Source organism: Lontra canadensis, unplaced genomic scaffold, assembly GCF_010015895.1.
Source record: "Lontra canadensis isolate GAN:19392208 unplaced genomic scaffold, GSC_riverotter_1.0 scaffold1, whole genome shotgun sequence".
Taxonomy (NCBI): domain Eukaryota; kingdom Metazoa; phylum Chordata; class Mammalia; order Carnivora; family Mustelidae; genus Lontra; species Lontra canadensis.
In genome coordinates this window covers 108,406,339-108,423,294 of record NW_022630995.1, presented here as the reverse complement: position 1 = coordinate 108,423,294, position 16,956 = coordinate 108,406,339, and positions in this window count along the sequence as shown.

The following is a 16,956-nucleotide window of genomic DNA, read 5'->3' as shown; positions in this document are numbered from 1 at the left end:
ACCAATGGCATTTTTCAAAGTCCCGGCACAAACAATCCTAAAATTTCTATGGATCCAGGAAAGACCTGAATTGCCAAAGAAATGTTGAATAAGTAAAACAATGCTAGGGGCATCATGTTGCCTGATTTCAAGCTATATTACAAAGCTGGGATCACTAAGACAACATGGTACTGGCACAAAACAGACACACAGACCAATGAAACAAAATAGGGAGCCCAGATATGGGCCCTCAATTCTACGGTCAAATAATCTTTAACAAAGCAGGAAAAAATATCCAATGGAAAAAAAAAGATAGTCTCTTCAATAAATTGTGATGGGAAAATTGGACAGCTATATACAGAATGAAACTTGACCATTCTCTTACACTATATACAAAGATAAACTCAAAATGGATGAAAGACCTCAATGTGAGAGGAGAATCCATGAAAACCCTAGAGGAGAACACAGGCAGTAACCTCTTCAACATTGGCCACAGTAACTTTTTCAAGACAAAGTCTCCAAAGGCAAGGGAAACAAAAGTGAAAATGAACTTTAGGGACTTCATCCAGATGAAAACCTTCTGCAAAGCAAAGGAAAAGTCAACATAACAAAGAGGCAACCCATGGAATGAGAGAAGGTATTTGCAAATGACACTACAGAAAAAGGGCTGACATCCAATATCTATAAAGAACTTCTCAAACTCAACACCCAAAATACAAATATTCAAGTCAGAAAATGAGCAGAAGACATGAACAGATACTTCTCCAAAGAAGACATACAAATGACTAACAGACACATGAAAAATGTTCATCACCATTAGCCATCAGGGAAATTCAAATCAAAACCACATTGAGATACAACTTTGCATCAGTTAAAATGCCAAAAACTGACAAGGCGAGACACAAGTGTTGGTGAGGTTGTGCTTCAAAAGGGAAACCCTCCTACACTGTTGGTGGGAATGCAATTTGGTGCAGCTACTTTGGAAAACAGTTTGGATGTTCCTCAAAAAAATTATTTTTAAAAATAGAGCTACACTGACTCAGAAATTGCACTCCTGGGTATTTACTCAAAAGATACAGAAGTAGTGAGAAGAAGGGCCATATGCACTCCAATGTTCGTAGCAGCAATGTCCACAATAGCCAAACTGTGAAAAACCCAAGATGACCTTCAACAGATGAATGGATAAAGAAGATGTGGTCCATATACACAATTAAATATTATTCAGCCATCAGAAAGAATGAATATCCAACTTTTGCATCAATATGGATGGAACTGGAGGAGATTATGCTAACTGAAATAAGTCAAGCAGAGAAAGTCAATTATTGTATGGTTTCACTTATTTGTGGAACATAAGGAATAACACAGAGGACATTAGAAGAAGGAAGGGGAAAATGATGGGGGGATATTGAAGGCGGAGACAAACCATGAGAGACTACCGACTCCAGGAAACAAACTGAGGGTTTTAGAGGGGCAATGGGTGGGGGGATGGGTTAGCCCAGTGATGGGTATTAAAGAGGGCATGTATTTCATGGAGCCCCAGGTGTTATACATAAACAATGAAACATGGAACAGTACCTCAAAAACTAATGGTGTACTCTATGCTAACAACATAATGAATGAATGAAAGAAAAAAAGAAAGAAAGAGAAAGAAAGGAAAAAAAATTTAAAAAGAAAAGAAAAGAAAGAAAAGAAAAAAGAAAAGAAAGAAGGAAACCACAGTTCAGTAAGTATTGATTGTCTACCATGTGCAAAGTTGGGAGGGACTGAATGGACTACAGAATAAATGAGCACTCTATTCAATCAACAATTACTGGTCGTGGAGCACCTGGGTAGCTCAGTTGATTAAGCAGCTGCCTTCTGCTCAGGTCATGATCTCAGAGTCCTGGGATCGAGCCCCACATCAGGCTCCGTGCTCAGTGGGGAGCTTGCTTCTCCCTCTATCTCTGCCACTCCCTGCTTGTGCTTGCTCTTTCTAGATCTCTGTCAAATAACTAAATAGAATCTTAAAACAACAACAACAATTATTGGTTGAACTCCTGTTACATCCAGATATTGCTCAAAGCAAAACAAAGAAAATCCCCCAACTTTAGGGAGCTTGAGAGTAGTAGGTCAGTTTTCCGGAAGAAGGAAAATTGAAGGTATTGTTACTGTAAGAGCACGCTTATCATAGTGTAATATGAGCAGAGGAACAGAAGTGAGGACAGGCAAGGTAATTGTGGAGAATGGCTCAGGTATTTTGTGTTGTAAGTGGGATGTTATTGAGCTATGGAAGATACATATGGGGTAGAGGATGGGGGCAGTGGGATTCACACTGTAGAGACTTCAAACGCAAAGTCTGAGGATTTTGTACTGAATTTGCTGGTTTTGAAGAGCCAGTGGAGGTTTGTGAATAGGAAAGCAGTTCTTAGAGTTCAGAATGAAAGAAAGACTGTGTTATTATATGTTGATATTATTTTAAAACTTATAAGTGCCTACATTTTGTTTTCATCTCAAAAGCCCTATAGCAGACAGAAACTTGTCTCTTCGTGAGCTACTAGGATTAAGAAAGAAAGAAAGAAAGAAAGAGAATAAAGAAAAACAAAATGAGAATAATATTAGTGTCTATGACTCCTTTCAACCTTTGAAGGTCCTTTCTTTTGTATAGAGAGTTAGATCCTTTACAAGTTACTAGTATGTGGTTGAACTAACTCTTCGACCTATTTATCATTTTGAAAGAAACTGAAATGAATTTGTGAAATGTAGAATATACTCAGGTCAACACAATGCCAGGCCCTTGCACCCTAATGAAAAGCAATATTTGGGCATCTAATATTTATATTCATTTCAACTTGTTTGCTCATTTTTCACTGTCACTGCCCATAGAGATGAAAGAAATTAGTTTCATTATTGATGACTTTTAAATACAGACAAGCTTGGGGAGGGATGAACTCAGACAGATGCATGTGCACCAAAATGAATGTTACATCCTACCAATACCTGTTAAAGAACCTTAATTAAAATGGTACTTTGGATGATGTCCTTACAAGTCATTTCCTTCAGTCTGTCATTTACTTATACCCATGTACGTTAAACTATCCTTACTGAAATGGCCACAGCACAAAAATAAAATGGATCATTTTGACTGAAACCATCTTTGTCTTTTGCTCACACAAACACACAGTGAGATAGCTTGAACAACAGATTTCTTTTGGGTAAACACCTAAGACCTTTGCATATGACTCAACTTGCTACTCTAATGTGGTATTCATTAATATGTGGAGCTTTCTTGGAAGATAAGAAGCTTCCAAATAAAAATGGTAAATGCTCTTGCTTCCGAGCATCTCCCCAGTAATTCATGTTTTCCAGACAGATTTGCAGAATTTTTTCCCCAACTTACCTTTGTGATGCTTGCTTGAGCTGAATAAAATGAAGAAAAGTTTAAGTTTAAAACCTTCCGACAAGAAAACTAACTTTTAAAACTATCATCTATACATAATAAAATAATAATTTAATACAAAGAATTCCTAGCAATGCTAAACAGCTTCCTGAAAATCATCAGGCTAAAACAATCATTTGCTCTATATTATAATTCTGGCCTTTTTGCAACGGAGTCCCTGAAAGTAAATGATGTGGCATCTCCTTTGCTAAAAAGATCTTTTTGACCGTTTCCATGAGACATACATTAAGTTGTTTTGGAAGTCACTGCTAATAACCTTGCCCTTTAGACCTTGGCTTGCAGAGATAATGAGTCAGGATTTGCTGAACATTTCATCCCTGCTTCAAGTTCCAGCGTGGTCAGGGTATTGAATGACCCAGTCTAGTAAGACATAACTGCTCTTTCTTTATTCTCATTACAGCTGGGAAACAAAAATCTCATTAGCTAACTGACTAGAGAACTCTGTATGGTTAACTGAAATATGACCCATCAACTGAGCAGCTTTGAAGTGTGGGACAAACCAGGAAATTCAGGAGAGTTCCAATTGCTGTTCATTTGGAAGCTCATTTAGCTCCTAGTAAATGCTGTCTCTAGAAACCAATCTAAATTCATTGTAACCCTTTCCTGAAAGTTTTCTCAAAATGTTTCTATAATTCTAAAATGAAGGTAAAGGCAAAAGAGAATAGATCCTCAACTTATTTGTTATTTTCAGTTATAAATTTAACTTACTGAAACAATGAGAGCTAAAAAACAAATCTCTTGCTTTAAATACTGTTATAAATGTTATAGAATCTAGTGTCTCCTGTCTAGATGATGTGTTATGATTAGTGTGTATAATAATTCCATCAATTCAGTTCAATTAATACCAATCAATATATGACTTTGGGACAACTGAATATACTTACTATTCACACATTAGTTAGTGCCACCTTTCTATATCGTGCAGTGAAGATACAGAGAAAAAAATGATACATGGCGCCCACCTCTAAATTTAAGAGGAAAAGAGCCAATAATTACAACACTGTATTGAGGATTGTAACAGAAAAATAAGTACATATGTATACATATTATATAATTGTATATATAATTGTAGAGCTCTTAAGGCTCTAATATTCATCAGAGATTTGCTTTATGATACTTTATTTTCACTGAAGTCGGTAGTATTTACATGTAATATTAAGAATGTTTGAATTTCACACATTTTATATTTCAATGCAAGCAATCAAAATCCTCCTAAAGGTTTCTGGATAGTCCATCTTACAAAACGGTGCCTGCAGTACAAAATATAAAGCTTACTTTTGTCCAGGGAAGAGTTGGAGTGAGACTGTCATTATGTCTGTCTCCAGCCCTCTCACAGAATGCTAAGAGACACAGTTTGCAGCAGCCATGCCATTTTATATGATTCCACAGTCTCAAGTCATACCATAAAAAGATTGGCCTGAAGTATCCTGAGGTATCTCTGGTTGTGCCTGGTTGTGTAAATGCAGAGCCTCTAGTCAATGCATTCGACTGAACCCTTCTCTCCTTGGCTGCCTTCCATAGTGGTGCCTCAGTGGTTGGACTCATTGCTTCCTGCTCTGAGCTTGCTCACACATCTCTCTTCTCCAGGTCAGAGTGCTCATGGGGAACATTAACTCATATGTGGCAAGGGGACATCTTTTCTGGGAAAAGCCTATAAAGTATCTCACTACAACAGTCATTCTTCCCAACTCTCCTGGAAATTCCTGCTATCTAAAGTTCTTCTTTCATCTGTTTAAATCACAACATGAGGAGAGCTGTACTACCTTTCAGAAAAGTCCAACTTTCTCTACTTTGACATTCATAAACCAAGGGGCATAAGTATTCTTGCTTCTGTTGCTTGATATCACCAGTGAAAAAGCTTATCCTTGGTTTCTTTATATATATAAGGAAATATTCCTAACTACTTATCATATTTTATTTTATCTAGGTCGTAGAATTATACCAGGGCCTGGGCATGTGGATAACCTCAGGCTCAGGCATATGATTTGACCTCTGAAGCTCTGCACATATTTAGTCCTCTCCATATCTTGATCCCTTTTCCCCACTTCTCCTATTAATTCTTCAGCCCTTTTCTACCTGTACTTTTCTCCAGATTTCTGGGATATGTGAAAATGTGTTAAATGTTCTTGTTTTGTGTAATGTGTCAATTTTTTTCATTACCCTAGCCCTCATCATAACTTTCATTGTACCTATGAGGATGGGGATTTTACTTAATTTGTTCACAACTGTAACTACATATTGGGTACTTAACAAATACATTTTGAATAAATAATGAACAGATCAGTAAATCTAATGACAATAGTACCACATCATTCATATATATTGAAGTTATATCCATTTCAAAGATTATAGAGAAATAAATGAAAATCAAATGTTATAAAAGGTAATGATATATGCAACTTATTTTCAAATGACTTAAAAAATAATAATAATATGCATATTGTCCTTGCAATACATGGTGGTAAATTTAACTTTGTGCCATGAATATCTAACCTATTCAGAAATTACTCACTTTTTCTGAAGGTTTTGTTCTAAGCTACATTTTATTCACTACTTATTATACACAAGGTCATATAATAAATACATGTATTGAAGAAAATATTTAATCTTTTTAACTTTTAATTTTTTTAAGATTTGATTTATTTGAGAAAGAGAGAGACAGAGACAGAACATGAGCAGAGGGAGGGAGACAGGGAGAGGAAGAAGCAGAATCCCTGCTGAGCCGGGAGCCCGACATGGGGCTCAATCCCAGGACCCTGAGGATCATGACCTGAGCCTAAAGCAGATGCTCAACCAACTATTCCACACAGGCACCCCGAGGAAAATCTCTTAAATACACCTTTGGCATACAATTATATTTTTATTCCTACTTTATAAATGCAGAAATCCAGCATAGGTCAGGGAAATCCCATAAAGCAGAGTTTGAGTCCAGGCAGACTAGATTTAAGAATCTGTTTTCTTAATTGCTATCCTCTAGCTGCCTCTCAATACATTCAGAATATTTCATGTAATGGGCGGAAGTTGGGTAACCCATAATTCTAAAGTCCTTGTGGCTATATTTGTAGATAGAGGAGATCTTTAAGGAAATTAAATTAAAATGAAGTTATATAGGAGGGTCCTAATCCAACATGACTGGTGTCCTTATAAGAAGAAAATATTAGGACATGGACAACACAGCCTGAGGGATAATCATGGGAAGACACAGCAAGAAGGTAGCCATCTACAAGACAAGGAGAAGAAACCAAATCTGTTCAGATCTTGATTTTAGACTTCTAGCCTCCAGAACTGTATAAAATTATGTTGTGTAGACCACCAATTCTGTAGTATTTTGTTATGGAACCCCTGGCAAACTATTATATATAATCACCTATAATCCTAATTGATAAAAGTTTACATTAACAATAATAACCCCCACATCTTTAATACCTCAGAACATGACAACCAGAATCATTTTACTTTTCAAGCTGTGTGCCCTTAGAAAAATTATATGACCTAAGTCTCATTCTATCTATTCAATGGGAATAATGACCCTATAACTAGAAATACTGTGAAAAATAAGTGAGAGGAAACATGTAAACTTTTAGCACACAGTATATTGAGTAATAAGTGTACAGTGTATGTGGTCATTTTTCTTAATCACTAATTACACAGTAAGTTATTTCATAGGACAAGAATAAATTATCCCTTAATCAGACTTAATTATTGTTTATTCAGAATTAAGTTAATATGAGTTTAAACTCTATTTTTAGTATTTATTTTTGTTTTTTCTAATATTTTTCATGTATTTTCCTTGTTAGCATTTTTTTTTCTATATGAAGTTGAAAAAATCAGTATCCAGAATGTTGTCCAGAATATTGGACTGAATTCCACATAACAGATGAAATAACTAAGTACTGTATAATATTAATGGATGAGTAAAGAGCATATGTCAGGTCTGCCTTTCTCTGAAACATGCTCTTTATCTCTCTGTTTTCTTTCTTTCTTTCTATTTTTAGAACTTCACATACACAGAATTAATTTCATGGCATAATATTAGCATCACTACATCCAAAGACACCCTCTAATTTATTTTAGTTGTGTTTTATTTTTTCTTTACCCTCTTTTTCTGCAGTCCTATTCCTCTTGCCTTCCATTCCTATTTTTAGTTATTAAATGATTTTACAATCCATCCCATTGCCAATTTTCTTAATTATTGTAGATGTACCCTTGAAAACATGTAGAATGTTTTGTGAAATGTGTGCATAAGAGAGGCTTATGCTGAGTCTTCCATTATGTGTGTATATACATTTAATTTATCATTTATTCAAAGCAAGGGACACCTGGGTTGCTTGCAGTTCATTGTTACAATCAAAAATGTTTTGAACTTTCTTATTTGTATAAGTCATCTTTTGCACCCTTGCAGAGTTTCTTTATAAGACGTATGTGGAAAAGCTTCCACCTAACCTTCCTCTCTTCCTTCCTTTCTCCTTCATTTAGGATCACATTCCAGTCATGGTCTGATGGCTGTGCTGGTGTCTCCTGACTCTCCATTGTCTCTCACAGGGTTTTGTATTGATACATTTCTTCCATGATTAATACCATCTTGGCATTTTCTCTTCAGAGAATATGGACTACACAAACTCTGATATGTGCTTTTCTTTTTCTGCTCCCTTTTTTATTAGTTTAATTTCAGGTTTAATTTTTATAATCTTTTCCATTTTTCTCATGAAATTCCTACTCTTTTCACCTAGGTTTTAACATTTTCTACTATATCTGTTAATATAGATAAGTAGCTATAATTATTTCTAAGCCTTTGTCTGATGTTTCCAATATATGGACCCATATATTATATATTATATAATATTATATATTATATTATTTTATTATATTATTATTATATTATATATTATATATTATAGAGATATATTATCTCTGGTCTAGTTCTTTTGGAAGATTTATGGCTTAATAATTAATTATTTTTTCTTATTCTTTTTCTATTTTTTATCAAATGGGAAAATCTGTGTATGAAAGAATTTTAGAACATAGATATAATTTATGTCTAGAAAAAGATGTATCTCTCCTTCTGTCTGGTTGTTAGCATAGGACTTGGAGTCAATCTAATTAGAAATTGGGTTTGAGTTTTGTGCTGCTATAGTTAATTATCTCAGTAGACTACAGACTACAGATAATTCCATATGGGGAGGATCTGTGTTCATTGTGCAATTTAATGTGGGGTCTAGAATGCTGTTTTTTTTTTTTTTTTTTTTTTTTTTCTCAGTGTTCTCAGTCTACTCTCACATTTCAGGAGTACCTGGCCCCTGCACCATGTTTGATCATTCTCTTCCAGCAGTTAATCGCCACTGCTTTTTAGTTGACCCAGAGCTCTCAGTGGGATAGGAGTGCTCTTGGTTCTCCTATAATTGTCAGTTTCTATCAGACCCTGTTTACCTGAGACTCTTTCTGTCCTTTTCCTCCTGAAAGTACAATTCTTCCTTGTACTGGTAGAGTCTACCTTGTACTGGTAGTGTATAAGCATGTATCTTGTCTCTACCCCAGCAGCAAAGAATCTTTGCTTTGAATCACTGAAGGATTCTCAACATTAGTGGGTTTCCTGCCCCTTTTCTCAAATCAGTGCAAGGATGGGAGAAGGGGGGATCTTCCTCTTGCCCAGCATCTGTGGAGGTTTGGGTAAGAGACATAGGGGAGTTTGTAGCTCTTTCCTTAGTACCTGAGGGTTTTTGCTTTTACCCTTCTCCCAATGGTAGTGGGTGATTTTTGGGGACCATAGCATAAAATATTTTCTTCTTATCTCTCCAAGAAGAACTTTAGCTTTGCATGAGAGAAGATGCCAGTACATGGACATTATTTAGTTCTGTCCCCTAGCATCAGCCAATTACCACTTCATGCTGCATAAAGTTTACTTTGTATCTGTGTTCATGTCTACCACTTCTTCCTCCCTCCATCTGCCAATGGTGTAACATCCAATATGTTCTATATCTCCTCAAAGTGCTTGTTATCCTTTGAATTCAGCTCACATGCCTGCTTTAGGATCTTAGCCATTTGTAAAATGTCTAATGGGCAAAAATGGTTGTAATTGTATAATTCACATGGCTTTTGTTTTTGGTGTTGGAACAACATCCTTCTACTGTTGCTTTTTAGGTAGAAGCAGGATTCAAACTTATTTTTGATATTGCAAACTCTATAATTGACTGTGTGTCTCAATTTAACTAAGATCATAAAAGCTCATAACAAAAATAAACCTTGATAATTATTTATATTTTAAAAAATATTTAGTTTTAATACTTTAATTCTATTTATAATGCCCGTACTCATTTTTTCTACTTCTATTATGTCCTTAACTCGGCATGTAGATTTATTTTAACATATTTAACACTTTTTGTGATATGAAGTGGGTTAAAGTTTTAAAATATATATATAACTCTTCACTTTGCTTTACAACTGAGAGCAGAGAGGCACAAAGAGGTTGAATAATTTATGTAAATACATGTTGGCCTAATGGATACAGCTCTATTTGTACCCATGCATTTGGCTCAACTAAATCCAATACTAGTATATGTGCATACCTTGGAAAATTTGTCAAATTAGGTCAGGCTGACTCAAAGTCTGTTTCCATGAGTAACTTAAAAGCCTCTCAGGAGTGTACTTATACCAAGAGTAGAGAGTGAAGCAAACACATTTGATCTAGTAATAAAAGTTTAGTCATCAGAGACAGGGAACAAGGAGAGTTTAGCACAATGTTTGTAACTCAAATTTATCTTCAGACTTACACCCTCATGGGAGATGGGTGATTCCTTCAAAATCTTAAGGCACCAGTCCAAGATTATACTGATGGCATAAGCAGAAGATCTTAGAGTTAGTGTATTTAAAAATCAAAGCATTGACAACTCCAGTGTTTTTCAGCTTCTCCTGCTTTAAATATAGTAGCAATTCCTTTTACAGCTCTATATTGCTATATACAAAGCTTTGTATCATATATAATTCTGATAGTGATCTTTTTACCTTCCATCCAATAGACTGTCAAAAAATATTTATTGAATAATGAATGCATTAAATAAACTTTACATCTCCCAGTCATCTACCTCTGATGAATACAGATGACCTTACTTGAAGACCACTCTCTCTTGATTAAGTTCTTGGATGACATATTCCTTAAGTATACTTCACTATGATTTGACAACATATCTCAACCCCAGCAATATATGCACACTACACACTCATAAATTCTTGTTTCCCATGTGCCTATGACTGCTCTTGTTTCCCCTTCTTCACAATTGACTTAGAATCTAAGCACTAATTATTCACAATAATCAGTTTATTTTTTTTTCACTCTCATGTCACTCATTCTCATGATTCTTAACAAAGGTTAGGAGAAATGGAATGTGTTTGTGGTGAGTGAAGGTGACAGTGGTTATAAATAAAAGCCAAAAAACTTAGTTCAAATAAAATTTTTGCAAGATATTTCAAATAAGCATTAAAGCTTTTGGTACCCCTAAGGATAAAAACAACACTCAAGCAGAGAGAGGAAAACTGCCAGCTTCTATAAGGTTCACAAGTTGACTTTTTCGAACTAGGCCCTTTAAAAAAAACACAAACAACAGTGGATACTGACAGTAGCAATGGTGATATGGAATGGAGGCAATTCCAGTGATTCCTGACTATAAAAATTCAGTGGGGGGGGAGAGAACCCACTAGGATGGCCTCAAATATGGGCACTTAAGGAAAGAGGAGCTGTTACTAGAGGTTACCAATGCACTGAAGGTAGATAAAGTTGAATGATAGATAATTTCTGTTCACATCTAAAACATGCCTTGGGCATGCCTAGAATTAACTGGGCTGAGGAAACTTTTGAGGGTATTAAAAGTTTTACAATACATATTGAAGAAATTATCAAGAAATATAAATTCAAAAATGGTTAAAAAAGAGGCATAATCAGGACATTAACTAAGATGTATTAGCTATACATATTTTTGTTCTTACTATAACTTAATCTTGTTAGTAGTTGTAAGAGTTAGTGGTAAGATTTTCAGTCTCTATTTTTCAGTCCATTGTTCTTTATAATCTTTCTCCCCCAACACAGCACTTACCCTTATGATAAAAATAATATTACTATTTTTGTAGAAGTAAAAAAAAAAAAGTTAGAACTGGAGGGGACTTTGAGTATCATCTCATGACATCACCTCATATTATAAAAAGATAATTTGAGCTAAGTATGCAATCCAAGGCACCCATCTGGTAGTTGAGCAAAAATTAATAATAGAAAGTCATACTGTCCAAGTATGGTAGCACTACATTGTAACCTTTGAAATACTGTACCTTTTTAGAATAGCTATTTTGACATGAGAATCAGTTTAAGAATATAAATTTTACATAAAAGTGAATCAAAAAAAAATTAAAGTTGCCAGAAACAAGATATCCCACAAAAAGAACAAAAATGGGTAAGAAAATCTAAATCACATCACCATAGGCAGTATTTACAAAGGACATGTTTGAGAGCCATTCCATGATTCCTATACTCCATTATACATTTTGGAAAATATAAAATAATTGTGATGGTATGGAGAGGATAACTCAAGCTTATGAGGATATTTATTTGGAGATCCGTTGCCACATTGTACATTTCCTGAGGGAAGAGAGTTGTCAGCACTTCCTTTACCTTAAGCTTAGTGATGGGGTTTTGAGAGAGCCCCTCAGAGAATTTGGAATGGGCTCCTTGCAGGTAAGAGACCAAGAAAACTGAGAACAGATTCATGCATGAGAAAAAGAAAAGGGGGAGGTGGGGAAAAAGAAAGTTATGGTGTATCCAGAAGCAGTAGGCTCTAAGTATTTGTGTTAAGGCCAGGCTGAACTCCATGATTCTCTTGGGTCAAATGATGTATGTGTGTTTCCTAGGTATCACTGTTTCCCCATGCCAAAGACCACGTGAATCTAGAACCACTTAAAAGTCTTTCAAATGAACTATCAAAGAGACTGTAGGCAATCTAGCATCATGAAGCTGGGTGGAGTTGAACACCAATGAACCAGCAGCTGAGGTTGATCCCGTGAGTCTGAGGAATAGAAAACATTGCCAAGAAGTAGAAAGTTCCTGCCAAAGGGATTTCCCCAAGAATACTCCAAAAGAAACAAGCTGTAAAGCCAAAGTTAACCACATTCCAGCTCTAGAATATATGAAGCCACTCACTCAAGTAAGAGGCAGCTGATTTCTCTTTATTCATCATCTTTCTCAGCCAGTTAAAACAGAAACAGAGACTAGATAGAGTGAAGGGGAAGAAAAAGAACAATAATAAAATGAAATAACCTAATGAAACAAAGGCAAAATATTTAAACAGACAATTCATACACACACACACACACACACACACACACACACACACACACACGAAAAGTTTTTTTCTTAAATAGATTGTGGTTTTGGTGTCATTTTCCAAATATCTTGGACTCATCCAAGTATTTTTATACTTTTTTCTAGGAGTTTTGTGATTTTTACATAGTACCTTTTTAGGCCTCCAAATCAATTTGAGTTAATTTTTGTATATGGAAAGTATGGCTCAAGGGATTTGTTTGTTTGTTTCTTCATATAGGTGTTCAATTTTTTCAGCACCATTTTTGGAAAAGCCTATACTGAATCACATTGTAATTTGTTGTAAAATCAGTTGATTAGGTATATGTGTCTCTATTTCTTGACTTTGTATTATGTTTCATTGATGTATTTGTCTACTTGATGCCAATATTGTCATGTCTGGTTTAATGTCACTTTAATGTCTTGAAATCAGGTAATGTAAATTCTACAACATTTTTTCTCTATTTCCAAAGTTATTTGGCCTATTCTGTGTCCTTTACATTTCCATATAAGTGCTAGAATTATCTGACAAATTTCTCTAAAAATACTTCTGGAATTTTGACTGGTATTATGTTGAATCTATAGATCCACTTGGGGAAAACTGGCATTAAAAATTTGGAGGTCTTAGGGTGCCTGGTGTTTCAGTCGATTGAGCATCCAGCTCTTAGTTTTGGCTCAGGTCATGATCTCAGGGTCCTGGAATCAGGCCCTGTTTTAGGCTCCCTGCTCAGTGGGGAGTCTATTTGAAGAATTTCTCCTACTGCCCCTCCTCTCACTGTCTCCCTTTCTCCCTCTCTCAAATAAATAAATATTTTAAAGAAATTTTAAAAAGTAAAATTTTGGGTCTTCTGATCCAAGAAAAGGTTTTATCTATTTTTTGGGTCATGACATCTATCATTTGACCCAAGGGAATCATGGAGTTCAGCCTGGCCTTAACACAAATACCTAGAGCCTACTGCTTCAGTAAACAAATGTGATTTTTTTCACCTCTTTAACAATTCTGTACAGTTTTAAGCATTTAGGACTCTCACTTATCATTTGTTAATCTATAAAATAGTACATGTTTTAGATGTTATTATACATGGTATTTTTTACTTTCAATTTTTTGATATTGGTATATAGAAATAATTTTTTATATTGATCTAAGTCCTACAGCCTTGCCAAAATCACTTTGGCAAGTAGCTTCTTTGTAGATTCTTCTAGTAGCTTTTTTGTAGATTCTATTGGATTTTCTATGTAGACTATTATGTCATCTGCATGTAAAGACCATTTAATTTTCATTTTTAGTCTGGATTCATTTTGCTTTCTTTTCTTGACTTACTGCACCAGCTAGAACTTCCAAGGGGGAGGGGAGAAAAAAATAAAAGTTTGAAAGAAGTGTTGAAAATGACATTCTTGCCTTTTTTTTTTTTGATCTTAGGAAGAATGCATTCAGTATCTCACCATTGAGTTAGTTACAGCTTTTTTGTAGTTGCCCTTGATCAGGTAAAGAAAATTCCTTTCTATTTCCAATTTGCTAAGACATGTCCATCATATTGTGTCTAGTGATTTTTCTGTATTTACTGAAATGATCACAGGACCTTTTTTTGCATTTAATCTGTTAATAAGACAAAGTATGTCAATCAAGTTTTTAAACGTTAAATCAACTTTGCATTCCTTGAATAAATCCCACTTGATCATAATATACCGTCTTTTTTTTTCATTTATTGTCATATTTGATGTGTCACAAATTTGTTGAGACCTTCTGAATCCATGTTCATTAGAGATTACCATCTATACTTTTCAGATCTTTGTCTGATTTTGTTTCAGAGTAATGTTGGGCTTAAATACTGATTTGAAGGGATATAGGCACCCTGATGTTTATAACAGTAGTATCAACAAAAGCCAAATTATGGAAAAAACCCAAATGTCCATCAACTGATGAATGGATAAAGAAGAGGTCGTATATATATGTACAATGGAATATATTTTACTCAGCCATTAAAAAATAATGAAATTTTGCCATTTGCAGTGATGTGGAAGGAGCTAGAGAGTATTATGCAAAGTGAAGTCAGTCAGAGAAAGACAAATACCATATGATTTCACTCATGTGGAATTTAAAAACAAAGCAGATGAACATTAAAAAAAAAAAAAACAGAGAGAGAGAGAGAGAAGCAAACCATAAGACAGACTCTTAACTATAGAGAACAAACAGAGATGCTGGAGGAGAGGTGGGTGGGAGGATGGGCTAAATGGCTGATGGGCATCAAAGAGGACACTCACTATAATGAGCACTGAGTGTTATATGTAAATGATGAATCATTAAATTCTACTCCTGAAACTAGTATTACACTATGTGTTAACTAATAGGAGCTTAAATTAAAACTTGAAACAAAAAACAAACAAAATATATACAGAATGTCATGAAGTATAATTTATACTGTTCCATTTTGAGACAAATGTTGTCTATTATTCTTCCTTAAGTTTTAAGAAATTCTACTTCTCTCTCTGCCTGCTCCTCTCCCTGCTTGCTCTCTCTTTCTTTGACAAATAAATAAATAATATTTTTAAAAGAGAAATGTGCAATAGTATACTTAATTTTTTAAAAGATTTTGTTTATTTATTTATTTGAGAGAGAGAAAGAGCACAAGCAGGGGGAATGGCAGAGGGAGAGGGACAAGCAGACTCCCTGATAAGCAGAGAGCCTGATTCGGGACTCCATTCCAGGACCCAAGGATCCCAGGACCCCAAGATCATGACCTGAGCTAAAGGCAGATGCTTAACCACCTGAGCCACCCAGGTGCCTCCACAGTAGTATACTTTAATTTCTCTCTTAATCATTGTGTTATTGTTGCCATATTGCTCTACACAAATACACATAATATATATGCATATATATATACAATTATGAACCATATATAAATATATTGTTATTATTTTTGCTTTAAATAGTCAAATATCTTTTAAGGAGATTTAAATAATAATATTTATTTTTTATAATAATATAATAATAATATTTTAAAATAATATTTATATATAATAATATATATATATTATTATCACATAGTAACCAATTTCCATGACCTTCATTCTAGTATAAATATCATCTAATAATATTTCCCTTCTGCTTGAATAATTCATTTATTTATTTTAGTATACTCCCACAAGTGGCAAATTATTTCAGATTTTGTGTATATAAAGTTTTAAACTTGGTTTTTGAAAACTATGTTTTCTTGGTAAAAATGTCTAAATTGAGTTTTTCATCCTTTCAATAATTTAAAAATGTTGCTGTGTGGTCTATTGCATACATTGTTTCTAGTAAGAAATTTGCTAATGTTTTGTTTTTCCTCAGTATATAATGTGCTGCCAACATCTTTATGTTCTTTTCCTCATATTTATTATCTCTCTCTCTCTCTCTTTTTTTTCCATCTGGCTGCTTTAAAGACATTCACCTTATCACTAGGTTTAAGCAACTTTATTATGATGTGAGTTGGTATAGTATTCTTCATGTTTCTTGTGGTTGGGTTTCATACGCATTTTGTATCTGTAGATTTATTTTCCCCACATTTGGAAAAGTTTTGGATAACTTTCTACAAATAATATTTTCTGTTTCCCCCATCTCCTTTAAGGACACCAGTTACATGTATATCTGGCTATTAGAAGTACTGATTCTCTATTCATTTTACTTAGTCCTTTTTTACCCCTGAGTGTTTTACTTTTGCTACAAGTTTACTAATCTTTTCTTCTTCCATATCTAATTTGTTGTTAATCTCATTCAGTGTACTAGTATCCTTAACTATTGTAGTTTTTATTTTTATGTGTTCAATTTGGGATTTCTTTCTTTCATGTCTAGTTATTTATTTAATATTTCATCTAACCTTTTGGATGTTTGGGAGATATTTATGATAGCTGTTTAAATTTTCTTGTGGGTTTTTTTTTTATCCACGTCAATTCTGGGTTAATTTTCAATTAAAATTTTTATTCTTATTAGTAGTATTTTCTTGCTTCTGTCATGTTTCATAATACTCTTTGATCTTAGTCCTGTGTTTCCACACAAGAGTTTCAAAAAACACTTAGAATCTTCTGAGAAAAAGTGATAAGAGAGTCTTTTGTATGCTAATGAAATGACTGTGCCTGGGGTCCATAGTTAACTTCAAGGTGGGGCTGGTTTCCAGAAAAACTAAAATACAATTAGAGGATTAGAACTTTGATTGCCAACCCCTTA